This window comes from Cryptomeria japonica, chromosome 3 (genome assembly GCF_030272615.1).
Source record: "Cryptomeria japonica chromosome 3, Sugi_1.0, whole genome shotgun sequence".
NCBI lineage: Eukaryota > Viridiplantae > Streptophyta > Pinopsida > Cupressales > Cupressaceae > Cryptomeria > Cryptomeria japonica.
The window spans coordinates 324,464,216-324,481,967 of record NC_081407.1 but is presented as its reverse complement, the minus strand read 5'-3'; the positions used below and the strand labels follow the sequence as shown (position 1 = coordinate 324,481,967).

The 17,752-nt window shown below is 33.6% G+C and overlaps 1 pseudogene; it reads right to left on the bottom strand.

Moving 5' to 3' along the window:
* Nucleotides 1-1,758: 1,758 nt before the first annotated feature.
* Nucleotides 1,759-3,919, bottom strand: LOC131035984 (dehydrogenase/reductase SDR family member FEY-like; annotated as a pseudogene).
* Between the last annotated feature and the right edge of the window lie 13,833 nt (nt 3,920-17,752).

The window sequence follows — 17,752 nt, the reverse complement described above, 5'->3', positions numbered from 1 at the left end:
TATTATCTAAAGAAGTAGAAGAATCAATTTTAGTGTCAAAATTTTGAAGTATCAATAAATAAAAATGATGATTCTAATCCAATTATGTAAAAGTAAGGTTTATGTGTTATAGGAAAAAAAATGATTATATATTAGTAGACAGTTTTCATTTATTTATATGATCTAAATTATTTTATTATTATAAATACAATATAATTTTTTTGATGATTTAGAAATCGTAGCAAGATTTAGGTACCGAGAGTTTGCCATAAACACAACATAACAAAACCTAAACAACAAAAGATGATTCACCAATGGTAAGGGGTTTATGTAATATTAGAAAAATATCAACTCTTAAATTTTACAATATAAAATAAAAAATAAAACTTTTGAAGATATAAGAACAAGCATGTTCAAAAATTTATATATAAAAACACTCATATTTGCATAAGTCGTAGGCTAAATAAATAACTAATATGCAATAATTAGTAAATTCAATAGAATCTAGAGAGTCGGGACTATCTAGAATAAATAACTATATCTTTTAAATTAATAATTTTGGCTAAATTCTAAAAGAAAAAATATATAATTTCTTATGTTTATAATTGAATAGTTAATTATTAAAAGTCAAATTACACAAACAATAATTTTTGAATTTGGAAAGTAGATGCTTGCTTCTTTGGTTCATTTATGAAATCATAGATTTCAACCAAATATGTAGATCAAAACTTTAGTAATTTCATGTCTTACATCTATTCATCTTCTTGATGTTTGTGACCTATAATAGTTAATTATGGATGTATAGACATACTTTTGGAGAGTTTTCTAGGTAGAATATTTTAAGGCAGATAAATACCCAATGAATTTAGGAAATGAATAGAAACAACAAGCAATCATGTCTAGGCGTTGGAATATATAAACATAAATTAGGATTATTTCTTAAATACAATCTCATAAGATGCAATTCAAACATTTTGTACTTCAAGTTGACACAAAGATTACTTAAAAAAGTTAACTCAAATCAAAATTTGAAATTAAAATTAAATTTTAAAATTAAAATCATAAATTAATGACCTAAAAATAATAGATTTAAACCTCAATAAGAAATATACAAAATAAAATAAAAATGATTAAAAAAAAATAGATAAAATAATATTAAATTTAAATTATATGTTAACTTCTATACAAAATCATCCCACTTAAAAACTATAATTATATAAAAATAATTGAATGAAAATAAATTAAAAAATACAAAAACATATATTTTTCACATCACAAACATAGAACTAAAGTTTACAGATACATCAATTATTGAGACAAAAACAAATTAAAATAACCCTAACTACTTAGAGATTTATTATATTAAATGTTAATTTTATTTTTAAAACGGCAATACGAACGTGTCGTGGCTTAAGGAATCATGGAGCGATTCGTTCGCCACTACGCAATAAAATAAAAATTTCACATTTTTTGTTCTGCTTTGACCAAAAAAGGTCAACGACAATTTCACTCAAGCATTGTACTTAGATTGGAATCATTGAGTGCTCTTGTATTCTGTGAATCCATTTTTTAACTTTTCCACGAGCACGATGTCATCAGCCTCTCAAATTAAAGGTAGAATTGTGCTCTAGGAAGAGTAACAGCTAAGTAAGCTCTAAAGAATGCAACAGGAATTAAACAATTATTTATTTTCAGCCACCTATCATGAGTGTAATGAGAACAATTTGATGCCTAGCTATCTCAATAAAATCATTTGAATGCCCTACTAATTGAAGCCTTTTATGCCGAACTCACAACAATAATAAATAACTTCCGTTGAAGAGAACAGTAAAATTTTGACCACCCATCCGTGGGCCGATCAATGTGGTGGGGGAATATTTTGATATATACTTCTCTTAATACATTCATTTGAGAGGCCCAAGAGTTGAACCGTTTTATTCCAAACTCGGAATGAATTATTGAGATCTGCAGCTTGTGCAGAAACTTTTGCTGGTTTACAATTGTAACTGTAATAAAGTCATCCATTTTCATGTCGATTTTTACGTTTGTGGAGAAGTTGTTCAACGTTTGCTTCTGTTGCACAAAAACAGAAAAATTCTTGCACCTATTCAATTATTCAAAACGCTATAGGCATAAGCCTTGGATTTGATATATAAGGGCATCTTTAAAAAATGGCATTAAATTGATAAATAAAAGGACCTTTGGAGATGTATTAGAGTATGATACCAGGTGTTGTATCGAATTTCTAAAATGATTTGTTACTGAAACGGGGCTCAAGTTTCCTCTAGAAAAACGTAAGATTTTGAGTTAATATACATTGTGCGACTAAGATTTAAAACTGGAACATTACAATTTGATGCAAGAAAGATTATAGATTAATACCGTAGGGTTTCTTCTGACAATTCCTGGATAAACAGCGATCACTCCTAGCTGTGCATTTGCTGGAACCTTTCATGACGAAACGTCCAAGAACACCAACTGTAAGAATATTAAAAAATGTCATCCAACTTGCTAAGGTATATGAGTTGTACTCAGTAAGACACGATTAAATGTGGGTTCCTTCTAAATCATTTAATTTTCAATTGGTTCTATATGAATCATTTAATTATAAACAAACAATGGCTTTGACATATCTATATGTTGGATTGCAAAGTAAGAAAATATAAACAAAACAATTTGCATATACAAATTGAGCAAAAGAAATTTACCTGCGAAAGTTTGCTTGAAGCATAAGCCATTAAGCTGCTATAGTTTTTCAGTCTAAAATCCGCATTCAGATACACAGAATCTATCACAGCGTTATGGTGAGCCTGTAATTGTTAAAAAAACAATGGGTTGTCTAAATTTGGAAAACAAATAAACCATAAATCATGTATAGATAAAGATCAGAAGACGGTATTGTAAATGAACAATTGCAGCCTAATTACTACAGAGTTGACATCTATCATCCTTTCAGTAGCGAGGGAAGAAGAAGAAGCATAAGGAGTGCTGGTGCAAGATGATTTACTTGTATGTGCTGCTCAAATCCATCCATGGACATCTTTTCTGGTTCTGATGACAAGTCATTACTTTCCTTGTGTTGGGTATACAATTTTATGAAACATACAAGGAGAACAGACCTCCCAATTGAAGGATTCCCGCATTGTTGATAAGAATATGAATTGGACATCCAGTAGATTCCCAACTGGCAGCAAAAGCTCTTACAGAAGCGAAGGACAGAATATCCAACTCCATGATCTGTTTTACTTTGATTTTCTCATGTAAGAAATATTCTGTTAGGGCAAAAGGGGCAAAACATGTAATCTACGACGGCAGCAGACTTTACAGTACTTTTATAGACACAGGCTTCCCAGTAGCCTGTTTCTGCCATTCTTGGACAAGCTGTAGAGCAGTTTTTGTATTACGGCATGCCATAAAAACATGGGCACCCGCTTTTGCAAGCTCCCTGAAAGCAAATCAATAGCAAAAATTATGTCATAACCAATCAGTACATCAGAACACATGCATAGTATATATTGTTCACAATGCATATAGTATATATTGTTATTTTTTTTGTTTTTTTAGGATTAAGTTGTGTATAAATTTTAGGTATCAATATTTTGAAGTGATCCATCATCGTGATAAAAAAACATTAGAATCATCCTGACAGTGGATATGAATTGAATTGTAATTGAAACATTACTATAAACTTGTACAAAATTTAATTCAAAACAACAATGATCTCTGATATCCATTCTATACTCATTTTGGAGAAAGATTATCTAAATAAATACCTTGCTGTATGGTGTCCAATCCCACTGGCAGCCCCTGTGACTATGTAGGACAGACCAGTGAGGTCAGGAAGAGGAAGATTTTAAGGCACATGGCTCGTCACAGTCTTCTGACAAAAGATATCCTTTGCTGCTTCCCACAGGCCGTTTATCAATACCCTCCAATTCATCCTTGACTATTAATGTCAGAAATAAGCAAGCCCAATACTTATAGCACAACTATCTCAAACAAAATCATAAAAGCGAATCAAGGGAAGACAAGCCGGCACGTTATTTCAACTTGAGCAAGCAATACCAATTCAACAATTCACCATAGATAGAAAACAGGGGTATATGACTACATAGTAGTTGAATAATGGCAGTGGTGGGGAATGCTCTCGACATTTTCCCAAGATTCTGGTCATCTACTGGACGAATAAATTGTGATAAGTATTTTGTTGTGGTAATTTTATTTTTTCCTTCTCAATCTTGTCTTTTATGAAGATTTTGGGCCGTCAACCGTCGGAATAAATTGACGCAGTATTTTCACAAAGTAAATATGCTACTTGTTAGGGTAGTAGTGGAAATATTTTTTTGTACTCCATTGTCCGTGAGAAGAAATTCGGTGGTGGCCGATGGGTAAAGACAACGCCACTTATAAAATTATAACACATTGAAGAATTGAATCGATTAAAGTTGGGGTATACATTCGAACAACTCTATGAACTAGCATATCTAGACTAGTCCAATTTGATTTCTTTCTGAATGAATACGTGCAACTTTCTATATATATATATATATAAAAGGACATAAGGCCGGTCAAATAATAGAAATAACAAAAAAGTCATTTAAGCAATTAGAGCAATACCGACAAGAGGTGCAAGGGATCCTAGTCATCCAATTTACACCATACATCGATTGGGTCCACGATAATGTTAGGCAAAGGGCACCACTCATCAACATTAGTCCCTCCCTCCTCTTTATCTTCAGTCTATGTAGGTGAAATGGCCATAGCCATTCAAAGGAGCCACTTTGAAGAGTTTGGCCAACCATCACTATCACTAGCTCATGACCAACCATTGCCACCACCAGCAGATGGCCCCACTCCACTCATAGTCCACCTAGAGGTGAAACCTCCATGCAGAGGAGATGTAGAGGTTGCCAAGCTGAACCGCTCCTACCACTAGAGTGGTAGTGAGGAAACTAGTGTAATAACAACCTCGAGAAAGACCAAATATATGCACAATTTTTTATATAAAAAGAACATGGTATCAAAAGACTAATGTGCATTCAATGACAATGCATAGTGTTCACTAAATGCAGTTCTTCTAGATCATAGAGCATAAATGTGTGATAAGTAATTTACAATTTTACCAATTGATTACATCACAATGTCAATGGAGGCTTAACAATTAATGTTACTTAAATCATACGATAATAGCTTGCTTGGTCATAAAGATTCTTCCCTTCAATCTTCCATTGTTTGCTTCAAGGGTGCAATACAAACCCTCTAATGTGTGGATAATCCCTATCCACCCCTCCAATTAGATTTTGTGGCTTGTAGTGAGAGAGTGGATATTAGGACCATCTTGCTAAGCAAAGTGGTAACCTCCTAAACACCAACTACATAGGGTATTCTGACCATTAATAAAATAAGGTAACAATTTCATATCTCTAATACATAGTGAGGCTTGGTATGTTACCTACTTATGTTTCATTAGAAATTATTCATTTTGTAGTTCATCAAATGACTAAGTAGCCAAGGACATCCACCTCCAACATATTGTTGGCCCCATGACTTAGATACTCTTGGTGGAATCTATCATTCTATTTATGTGGTATGGCTAATAGTCCTCCAACATCATATGCTCCTTGACTACTGTCAATCTCGATCATGAATAAGTTGATCTCTATACATGCCATACGATTTCTATCAGCGATCACCTCAAATGGAGAAGAGTAGCCTATGCATTGTGGTATACAACCTCTACTTATGCCCTCATAAGACCCTTACTCCATACATAGTCATAAAAGCTAACAATTGTATCTTGTTTAGCACTACTTGGAAGAAAGGTTCCTAAATTAAAATAAGTAAGTTCAAAACCATCCATCTCTACGACTTAACTACCTATTTTAGTGTTGTCTAACATGAGGGTTTTATAATATATTCAATCCCTACCTATTTGGTTGTTCTTAAACCAGAATATAACCATTCATTTCCAACAAAGCCAAAAAAATTAGTCAACCTCCACTATAACAATGATGGTTGTTACTGCCATTTCTTAGTATAAAAGGTATTGCATTTTTTTTAGCTTTAAATTACAACCAAGAATATGCTCCAAAGTGTGTTTGAAGAAAGGACATGCTTTCTTAAGGACCCTCGATTGATAGTAATATTAATTGTATCCTTCATTTTCAGATTTTGTTAACAAACCATTTATATTTCCTACTTATAATGTAGTAATCTCATAGAAATTTCATACATACAATAAATCAACCATTTCATGATAAAAACTATAATTTTAAGTAATCAAGGTTGATTTAGTAGTTGGTTGCTCCCTTAACCTTAAGGTATAATTTAGTTTTAGATGACTTCAATCTCATTGCTTCCATATATGCTCTTCTTCTCATTAATTATACAAGGTTCAGTTGGTAGAGAATTCAACATTAGCATGGGAAGATTCTCCATCGACTTTCTTAATTAAGTTTGTGTACTTAAATTCTTCACTAGAAATCTAGCAATGTAGTCATGGTAGGATGCATTGGTACTAGAATACGTTGCTATTAGTTTTCTTATACTCTTTTATTATGAGCATTTCCCTATGTTTGCAACTCTACCAGAGTTTGATAACTTGGAGTTACAACATGACCTTTCTCTAAAATTACTACCTCCAACATTTAGACAAACCAATATGACTTTGTTTGAGTGTTAGTTGGTCTTTTAATTCACATAACCAAAGTCTTAATAGGAGAGCAAACTAGGATATTTAAATTGGAATGGTTTCTTTTGTGAGGGCTGAAAGCATTAAGGAGAGCATCAATACTGTCTAGAAAGTTGTAGGCTTGATGGAGAGGGGTTTTTATTTATTTATGTTTTTTTTTCAAACTTACATAGTTTAATTTATAGAAACTGAACATTAGCAATTGGCATATGCTAGAAGATAAAAGAACATGCAACAGTGGCTTTCAACAATTCAATTTCGAGACATCAACGAATACAAGTTTTAGTAGATAATTTATAACAACAAGCTCCAAGATAGAATGTGTAATTCATTAAATGTAAGAAAACATTTACAAGCTTGCCACATGGCTGGCATGGACATTTTAACCTTAATTCATCTTAGGTATTCTTTAAAAATAAATAAAAACTTAAAAAATAAGAGCATAGCAACAAACTAGTGGAAGAAAGTAAGAACCTAGAAAAATGGAATTTGAGGGTGATCCAACACTTGAAAATCCCAAATTTTACCTCCTTATTCTTTTGCCCACTGCCTTAGCTCTAGATTTTTTCACCTAGTTTTACCTAGAAAATATGCATTTTATCTTCTCCATTGTTAACCAAAATCATAATGGAGAGTAAATGCAAGGGAATACAATATTTTTGTAGACAACTATGACAAGACATGCTGAGGCATAGCCTTCCTCTAACAACCATCCGTATTAATTTTCTTTGTTTCCCTTGTTCAACATGTGTTTTCTCAACCATTAAGTTCTTCTTGTCCTTTCCATCACCCTCCCTCTCCCGTGGATGTCTTTCCTTGGTTTTTATTAATATATAGTTTTGTTTGATTTATTTCTATTTTACTTATCATGCATTCACAACTACCTTTTGATTATGTTTCCTTTATTTATTTATTTATTTTAACATAGGAAATGGACATGGTTTAGTTTATTTAAGTATTCAATAATTTTCATATTATATTTATAATTTATTTATTTATATATTTTTTATTAATATATTTTTTATTTATTTATTTATATATCCATTCCTAATATTTCTACTATCATATTTGCTAATCGATATTGAAAATTTAATTAAATTAAATTTTTACCAATATCTTGTAGAGATAATATCTTGTCTATGGTGCTCCCCTTGGTTACCTAGACAAACCACTACTCTGAGGCTTACATGACTTATATTAGTTTGCAGATGGCGTTTAGAGAAGGGTTTAACTATGTTTGGTTGGAGAGTGATTCGATTAATATAATCAAATACATTAATAGACACTAGGGGCCAAGCTGGACAATCAAGCATTTGATTGAAGATTGTCATTTCATGATTGCCAATCTAGATGGCTTTAATGCTCCTCACACGTATTGGGAAGGAAATGCCCGCACCGATTATATGGAAAATCTTGGAGTGGATTATGTGGAAGTTAAATGGTGGATGGAAATGGAAAGTTTCCCAAGAAACCTATGTCAAATGACTAGAAAGGATGTTGAATTAATTGGCCACTCATTACCAATTCATAATGACAGAATGCCATTGGGATAATATTTTTTGGTTGAAATTTTTCATGCCTCCCAATTCCTACTATTCTAGAGGCTTCGCTTGTTGCTAGTTAGGCTTGTTGCTATGTGTTCTGGATGTGTTTTTTGTTCTCTATCAGAACCGTGCATTTCATGGGGGCCGACAAGAATAGGATGGACACCCACCTCTTTTGAAAACTGGAAAAAGGAATACTAAGGTTTGGAATGAGATTTCAGAAAGAGACCTAGTGCGTATATGGAAAGGTTGAAGGGAATTTCATCGAGTGCCATTGAAGAATTTGTGAATGGCTGGGATAATGGTAAATTTAAGGTCTATGGCGCTAAATTTAGGATTGATGAAGATTTAACACTCAAATTTCTTGTATACAGATGGAGGGAAGGATGTTTAATAGAAATAAAAAATTGCTGAAGAAGTTATCTCCACTTTCTTCGACAAGCAAAATGAGCGAAATAGGATTCAAAAGATGGCTGATGGTGGCTACAACTAGAAGGATCTTAAGACACCTTAGGTTGATGTGGCAGAGGTTATCATGAAATACATCACTCTTGATGGTCGGTATGCAAGCATTTTTTCCTACCACTTTGTCATTTTGAATCACTTTAGGCACGATAGGAAAATTTTCATTCTGTTTTATCTTTTATCTTATTTAAGACATAGTCTGGAGAAACATGCTAAGAATGTGGATAATTCAAACCGCTATGAAGACCTTATACAACTTATTATGGATTATGCCAAGGCCCATGAAGTCAATTTGTCTGCTATTTTGAAAACCCGTGTTTCTTCATACAAACTAGAGGTTTAGCTGGTTTCTGACATGGATTTGGAAGGGGAATATAGTGGGTTTTCCAAGGACTAGTGGGATCAAGATATGTCTGATGATCCTGAATTTTGTCCCCCTACTAGTGAGGGCCCCATTCATAATATTACCTCTCGAACTAGTAGTAGTAGGCACAACAAGCACCTTAGGTGGGCCACTAGCAAATATAAAAATCTAGGGACCAAGCCTACTAACTTTGTCTCTCCCAAGTCAAAGAAGCCCAAATATGGAAAGGTGAGGGGGTGGCAATATAGATAGTGAACAAGAGATTAAGATTGAGATCCCCATAGAAACTGATCCTGGGAACTAGGGGAGGGTTTTCATTGAGATAGATTTGGATGATTTCATTTCCCTTGTAGACAATAGTCAATTGGATTGTCTTTGGAAGATGGGCATGGAGATTGAAGTGTTAAAATTGGGTATTAAGGGTACTATGGATACTTTTATGGACAACCCTAGGCCCAATAAAACAAAGAAAATCCTCCAGTTGACCTAGAAAGTTAGTGAGGATGTGGACAAGATGAAATCGAATCCTGAAGGAAGAATATTGGATTTGGAGGCGAGTGTGGAAGAATCAAAGGAAGTTTGAAAAATCTGGTTGAGATCAGCAAGGCCACCATGAATAATTGTTCGAAAGGCTTGATGAGGTTCAATAATATGATTACGGATTAAAGTGTTGAGCCCATTGCTAGTGTGACTTCTTCAAACTCCAAGCAAAAAAAAAAAGTAAGGGTGCAGGTGATCAGATTTCCCATCCCCATACTACGACAGGTTCATGTACCCGTACTAGGAGAAAGAACCAAGAGCAAGGTAGCTCCAGATTTATCATGGACGAGTTGGAGGATATCAATAGGTAATCATTTAGAAGAATCCAAATCTGTTGCATTCTTATTAATAGGTTTCTAGTCTTAGTCTTTTTTGTGTTTTAGGATGTTTTGAGGGCTTCACCCATGTTGGTTTAGCTTTTGTTGCTGGTTATGGTCTTTGATGCTTATTATCTGGATATTGTAAAACTTTTGTGTTTTGAGTCCCTATAAAACCAATTTACCTTAATAAAAAACATGAGGTGTTGGAATCCCTAGAGTTAGGTGTGAATATTTGAACCCATCTAGGTAGATTCAGCTAACTATGTAAAGAAGTATTATTTTTTACTATTATTATTATAGACACTCAAAAATGGTCATCACTCCTATGTCGCTTACCTAATTTTTAAACATGTCTTATATGTTGCATTCAATCTTCATCATATGTTTTTGATTAAGCAAAAATAAATATTGAGGGGACCCGAAACCCCATACATCATATCCAAAGATAGATCAGTATTCATCATATGTTGACATTGTGTCATTCCTCTAGTTTCAATTCATTTCAAATCCAACCCTAATCGGTCTTGTTCATTTGCATTTGGTCCTAAATCATTATGATTGGCATTTTATCATTTTCAAATCATTTGAATCGGTCTCATCTTGACAATTGGAATTAATTTCCTCTTTATTGATAATTAATCAGCCATTAATTATCAACCTCTTTATCAATCAATTTTAATCAGACCCCTGTGACACTTTATCAACCTTTCATGGCAATTTATCAATCGATCTTATCAGTATCTTATCAAAATCATTATCAATCTTGAGTCTTTTTTGATCTCTGCTCTATTTTGTTGTCAACCTCAGTCAATTGTCATTATTTTATATCAATTATTAGCCAATCAATCATCACTATTAGGACCTAATTCAACAATCGGATTGGTATCTTAAATTATTCAAATAATTTCCCCTAGGTTGATTAATTAAATAATTAATCAATCCCCTTTCTTACTAACATGTCCTCCCTTTTAAATAAATAAATGAATATTTATTTATTCTTTCACTTTTTTTTCTACAATTAATACTTTAATATATTAATTGGATAATTTGAGTTATGAGTGGAATTAATAATTTTAAATTATTAATTCCACCTCATTCGAGTTTAAATGGAATATTTGGAGTGCAAATCGAAGTTTCCATTTTCTTTTTGATTTAACGTTTTTTTCTCTTCACTTCTAATGGTAATTTCTCTATTAGCTCATCCTTGCACGAAATCTCAACCATTGGATTGATTTGATCTTGTTCGTTCAATATGATTTAAAAGTTTATAAATTGAGCTCTCATTGCCCATTTTTGATAACCACATCTCGAATATCCTTACACTGTCATTTTTTCTTTGCAATCCTGCTTGCATCATAGTTGCAACCTTGTAGATGATATCCACAACACATTTGAAGGAGAAAGAGAAACAATGGAGAAATATGGAGGAGATATCTACATTTTGTAATGGTTTGCATTTAGTTTATTTATCTTGTCTTCATAGCTCTATTGTTTGAATTAGGATCAATTTCATAGCTTGCTGTGTTTTGTGGTTGCATAAACCTAGGCTTTGATGTGTTTTCCCATTTTCCTAGTTACAATTATTATTTTTAATTTTTAATTTGATTTAATCATAAGAATGTAAGTTTTGGAAAGGGTTAAAAGAAGGTCTTGACACAATGTTGGCATGAACTACTTGTCTCTTATGAACAAAACCATGAAAATTGCTTCATATTGCACTGTTGTGTCTATGACCAACAAGAAACCTCACACAAGTACACCCACACATTATTAGTCTAAGTTAGTGTAAACAAGATAAATGCATTATATTACAAAATAAAGATAATAATTATATTTAATAATTTAATCATCATGGTTCACAACTAGAACACACACACACACACGCATATATATATATATATTGTCCACATAATAAAATGTTGAACTACACCAATAGTCCAAATTACATTGGGTCTAAGTTGATGCAAAATTATTAAATTGGTTTATAGGGGATATGACATACTTCCCCCCCCCCCCCTTAGGGTTAACCCATCTCATCTTAATTAATCAAGTAAGGATATTTTAATTTAAATACATTTTCATCTTTCTACGTAGCTCCCTATTCCCTATATGGGTCCCATAGAAGCTTAACTTGTTGGATGGTTTGGCTACACAGCTCTGCAGCTTGTTCTTGTGTATGATTTTGAGTGGTTAGAGGTGGATATCTCTAGCTTCTTATACCTATATTGCCTACCAATAAATCACATCTGTGTGGCCAATAATATATTTCATAAGCAATGATATATAAAATACATTATGAGTACAAGAGAGAGATGGTGGAAGGACTCATTGGTAAGCCATATCACTAATCTTTTCTATGATATCAAAAGGTCTTATGAATTGTGGAGCTAGTTTGGTAGCCTTGCCAAACTGTATTGATCTTTTATGAGGTCTAACATGAAGAAACATCTTTTCACCAAATTAAAAATCCTTTGGAGTTGACTTGGCACCTACATAGCTCTTTTGTCAATTTGAAACTTCCTTTAGTATTTCCCTTATAATTTTAAATAGACTATTGTATTCTTGGAGTAGCTCTAGCCCAAAACAATTTTCTAACCCTCCCATCCTATAGGTGTTTTGCACTTCTTGCTCTAAAATACTTCAAATGGTGCCATTTAAATGGAAGAAAGGAATGAGTTGTTATAAGAAAACTCAATAAAGGGAAAATATGTCTCCCACTTAGTGGGTTGATCCATGGCATGCATCTAGAGCATATATCTTGCATAATTTGATTAACTTTCTATTTGACCATCTATTTCAATGAGGTAAGCCATGCTAAAATTAAGTTTAGTACCCAAGATGGTCATAAGAGAGGTCTAGAACCTAGAAGTAAACAACTTATATTTATTAGAAATAATCACCTCAGGCATTTCATGTAGTCTAATAACTTCCTTTATTGATCTTTTATCCATAACTAGTGCATCATCCTTCACATTGCCTAGTATGAAGTGTGCTGCCTTGGCTAGTTTATCAACCACTACTAGAATGTTATCAGGTTGGTTTTGAGTTTTAGGAAATCCTATCACCAAATCCATAGAAATTATTGATCATTTGTGCCATGGCACATCACGAGGATAGAGATTTATTGTAGGATGACAATTTTCTTCTTTAACCTACTAATATTCAAGATATTTGGCAACATAACTAGCTATTTCATTCATTTTTGGCCAAAAGTAATGAGTTTTTAAATATAAATATATTATTTTCAACCTAGGATGTGCTTGATAGAGCACATTATGACCTTCAATGAGAATTTTTAGTCCTAAAACTCCTTCTTCAAGTATGTAAATCTAGTGTGCATAATGGAGGATACCATCATTCCCCAAATGGCACTCTATTGGATTAATACCTTGTTGCATTTCCAACATTATTTGTAAAAAAATAGAATCCTAAGCCTGCATTTTCTTAATATGTTTAGGTAATTGTACCCTTAACTACATGATTGGAGATAATTTATCCCTTCAACTTAAGACATCAGCAACCCGATTTTCCTTTCCCTTGAGATGAGAAATATCTATTTCATAGTTACTTAATAATTTTGACCACCTTATATGTTGTGCATTTAGATTAGGTTATGTGGATAGATATTGGATTCTTTTATGGCCAAAGTTCAACTTGAAGGGTCTCCATATAAAATAGTCTTTCCATACATTGAAGACATGCACAATTATAAGTAGATCTAAGTCATGGTTGGGCTAGTTGTCTTCGTGATATTTTAATTTACTAGACTTGAAGGTAATCACACACCCATTTTGCATCAGAACTCCTCCCAACCCATCCAAAGAAGCATCGATTGAAAATAAAAATTCTTTTTTTGAGTTGGACACTTGCAAGATGGATGTTGAGGTAAGAGATTCCTTCAATTGTTATAAAACAATGTTGCATTCATATGTCCATTCAAAATTCTCTCTTTTTCATTGAAGAGATGTTATGGGATGGGGTACCTTGGAGTTCTGTACAAACCTTTGATATTACCTAGCCAATCCCATAAATCTTATTACTTTGGCCACATTCTTAAGAATAGGCCAATCCATGATTGCTTGTATCTTGGATAGATCCAATGCAATTCCCAGGGCTGATATAATATGCCCAAGATAATATACATTGGGTTGAAAAAAAGAACAGTTAGATAGTTTCCAATACAAGTTACGAACTATCAATCTTTGCAAAACAATTCTCAAATGCTCCTCAAGTTCTTGTATATTTTTGGAGTACATTAGAATGTCATCCAAAAATAATAACATAAATTTGTCTGAGTAGTCATGAAATACATGGTTCATGAGACTCATGAAAGCGGGGGAGGCTTTTTTAGGTCAAAAGGTACCACTAGGAAGTTATAGTGGTTGCATCTAGTTCAGAAAGATGTTTTGGGGATATCCTCTCCCTTAATATTTAAATAGTGATAACCCAGCCTTAAATCTATTTTAGAAATATAGCAACTTCATTCATTTGATCAAACAAGTCACCAATTCTAGGTAGGGGATACGTATTTCTAACAGTCACCTTATCTAGCATCTAATAATCTATGCACACCCACAAAGTTCCACCCTTCTTTTTAATGAATAGCATTGGTGCTCCCCAAGGGGACACACTAGACTAAATCAATCCTCTCTATTAGATCTTTCAATTGCATCTTAAGTTCTTGTAATTTAGTACTATCCATTCTATATGGGGATTTTGAGATAAACTCAACCTCTAGAACTAGGTCTATGGTGAAATCCATTGGCCGCTTAGGAGGCGATCTTAGCAACTCTTTTGAAAAAACATCTTAATATTCTTGCATACTTGGATTTAGATCCTCCTTTCCCTCCCGTTCCTTCACGAGATCATTTTTCCTCCTTTTTATTGCCACCTTCTTAGCTTGCATGGTTGAAATAATCCTCACAACTAATATTGTTTGAATTCCTTGGAGAACCACTGGCCTTCCTTGGTCATCCATAAATTCAGTCTTCTTATTGTAACTATCCAATTTAGCTTGGTGGTTTTGGAACCATTCCATTCCTAGGATTAGGTTATAGGATCCATCTATGTGACCCATAGATTTACTTTGATTTTTATAGTTCACAAACTAATACCATCTTTCTATAGGTAGAATTTAATCTTTTGTGACTTACCAGACCCAAAATCAACCCCCATATACTCTTGGTCTAAGTTTTAGTATGAATTTCACATTTTTGTATTACATTAGGAAATATAAAACTGTATACGGGTCCTAAATCTACCAAAATAAAAATAGGATTGCTACGAAGTGTACCTTGAAGCTATATTAGTGAAGCCTGTTGGTTTGCTTGATGATTACCCATAACTGCATAAATATGGCCAATAGAATTGATGGTTTTTGTTTAGATTATTGGGACAATTACTCATGTCGTAGTCACCTCCACATGTCCAACATCCGCCCATTGGTCCTCTTTTAGCTTCTTGTCTCTTGTGGAATTGACTTTTGCCCCGCTTGGATGTATTTTGTCTTTTCTCTTCCTTATCCTTTTGATTGTTTGACCCATGATTCTCTCTATAGTTTTGACCCCTCTTAAATTGTTGTGAAGCCTTTCCTTTAGGATTATCTTCTTAAAACTCCTTGTTTTTATTATCTGAGTGGTGGAAGGAATGGCCCTTTTGTTTGATTTCTTTCTTTCTTTTCTATTTCTCTTTAATAACTAAGGCCACCTCCACAATTTGGTTCAAATTGTTAGGTTGAGTGAGCTTGGTTGTGTTAAAAATACTTTTATGTAGTGCCAAAATAGACTTGTTCACTTGATCCTCTTCCCCTTTCATATAGTGTACATGGTGAAGTAGGCTCATGAATTTGGCCTTGTTTTTTACCACTAATATTCCCCCTTTGTGAAGTGAGTAGAATTTTATCATCTTTTAATCTTGATGATGGATAGAAAGGTACTCCTTAAAAAAATTGCTTGGTGAGCTTGTCCCAAGTTAATTAACTTGTATCATAATTTTTCATTTCCACTAGGTGGTCCCAACACAATGAGGCTTCACCTTCTAAATATAATTCAAATTATACTTGCGAGAAATAACTACAAATGAAATTATATATTAACTTTTATATAAAGAAAATATCAGTTTATACACTAACCATTAAATACAAAAATAAATCAAAATAAAGTCAAAGGAAACAAATACAAAATATGTAATTTTCACTATTACAACACATAATTGAATGGATGAAATGGGATTTTTATGTCTTTGCTGATAAGGTCAATGAGCTTTGTGATACCTACAACAAATAGGAAGCCGTAATCTATTGCCTCCTTCATGAATTCAATGTGGCAAGGAAGACTAACATGCTTGAGGCACTCGCCGAGGCAGATATAAGAGCTTCTAATTGGGTAAATCATGAAAAGGATCAAATGGATTGGGTGGCAACAAAAGATTTGGTGGATAATCTTGAGAAGTGGGAAGGGCTGGAAGATGAATTGGGGGGTTTCTTCAGTAGGATTATAGGAGGGAGATGCTGAAGGTAATTGAGGAGCTTTAGTATAGCAAGGCAACCATCAAAAGAAAGATGGAGTAGATGAAGGCCCTGAACAACAATATGTCAAAGAAGAACTATGCGGCTCTCGAGGCCATTCAAGAGAAAATTGACCTAAGGCATGCTAAAAAGAAATGACAGATGGATTCATCTCCTACTATTGGGATGGAGTTGTTGGTGCGGAGGGTGTAAGCTACATTTGAGTACCTTGCTATATCTTCACGCAAAGGTTCGAACAAGAGGCTCTCCTTCTCTAAGAAAGTGAAAGCGATGAGTTAGGAGTGGAAAATTGAAAAGATCCCTACTAGGTAGACCATTTGTTCATGTCTTTGGTGGGGAGTGTGTTTGTATACTTTTTGTTTTTATCGGCTAGTCTCATTTGTGACTATTTTTTTTTTTGTGTCTGGTTATGGCTGTCAACTAAGTTTTGTTCCTTTTTATCAACTTGTTCTCTAATTTGTGATTCTCATTCCTCGCGAGACCCCTAGTTTCTTCACTTTAGCTGTTATATAATGATTCAGGCCTCTCCCTGTTTAATCTAATCAAAACATTAAAATTGAATTATAATGATACATCATATTGAATAAAAATAACTTAAAATAACCATAAATACTTAGAGATATATAATATTCAATATTATTTAACTTTCGAAACAGCAATACCAGCGTGGCATGACATTAAAGTCATGGAGCTTACTCCTTGCACAATGCGCAACAAAATAAAAAATTGAACGTCATTCTTTACTCTGCTTCGACAAAAAAAGGGTCAATGACAATTGTACTTGGATGTAAATCCTTGGGAGAATCTATTTTTTAACTTATTCCACGAGCACGATGTCATCAGCCTCTCAAATTAAAGAAAGAATGGTGCTCTGGGAAGAGTAATAGCTAAGTAATCTGTCAAGAATGCACCGGTAATCAAATAATTTATCTGCCTGCAATTTATATTTATTTTCAGCCAGCTATCATCAGTGTAATGAGAACAATTTGATGTGCAGTTATCTCAATAGAATCAGTTGAATGTCCTATTAATTAAAGCTTTATATTTCGAACTCATAATAATAATAAATAACATTGTCTTCAGACATGTAGTGTCATGTTAAAGCCGCCACCAAGGTTCAAATCCTTGTTGGGTCATTGTGTTCGCAAGCTTTGTGTCCTTGTTAGGCTGGTGTGCACCGCATTGCCGATCACGCTACGACCATTGTGCACTGCATTGCCGGTCATGCTAGGGCCATTGTCCACCGCATTGCCAGTCACGCTACGGCCGTTATGCACTGCATTGCCGGTCACACTATGCTAAAAAGTTTACCGGATATTCAAA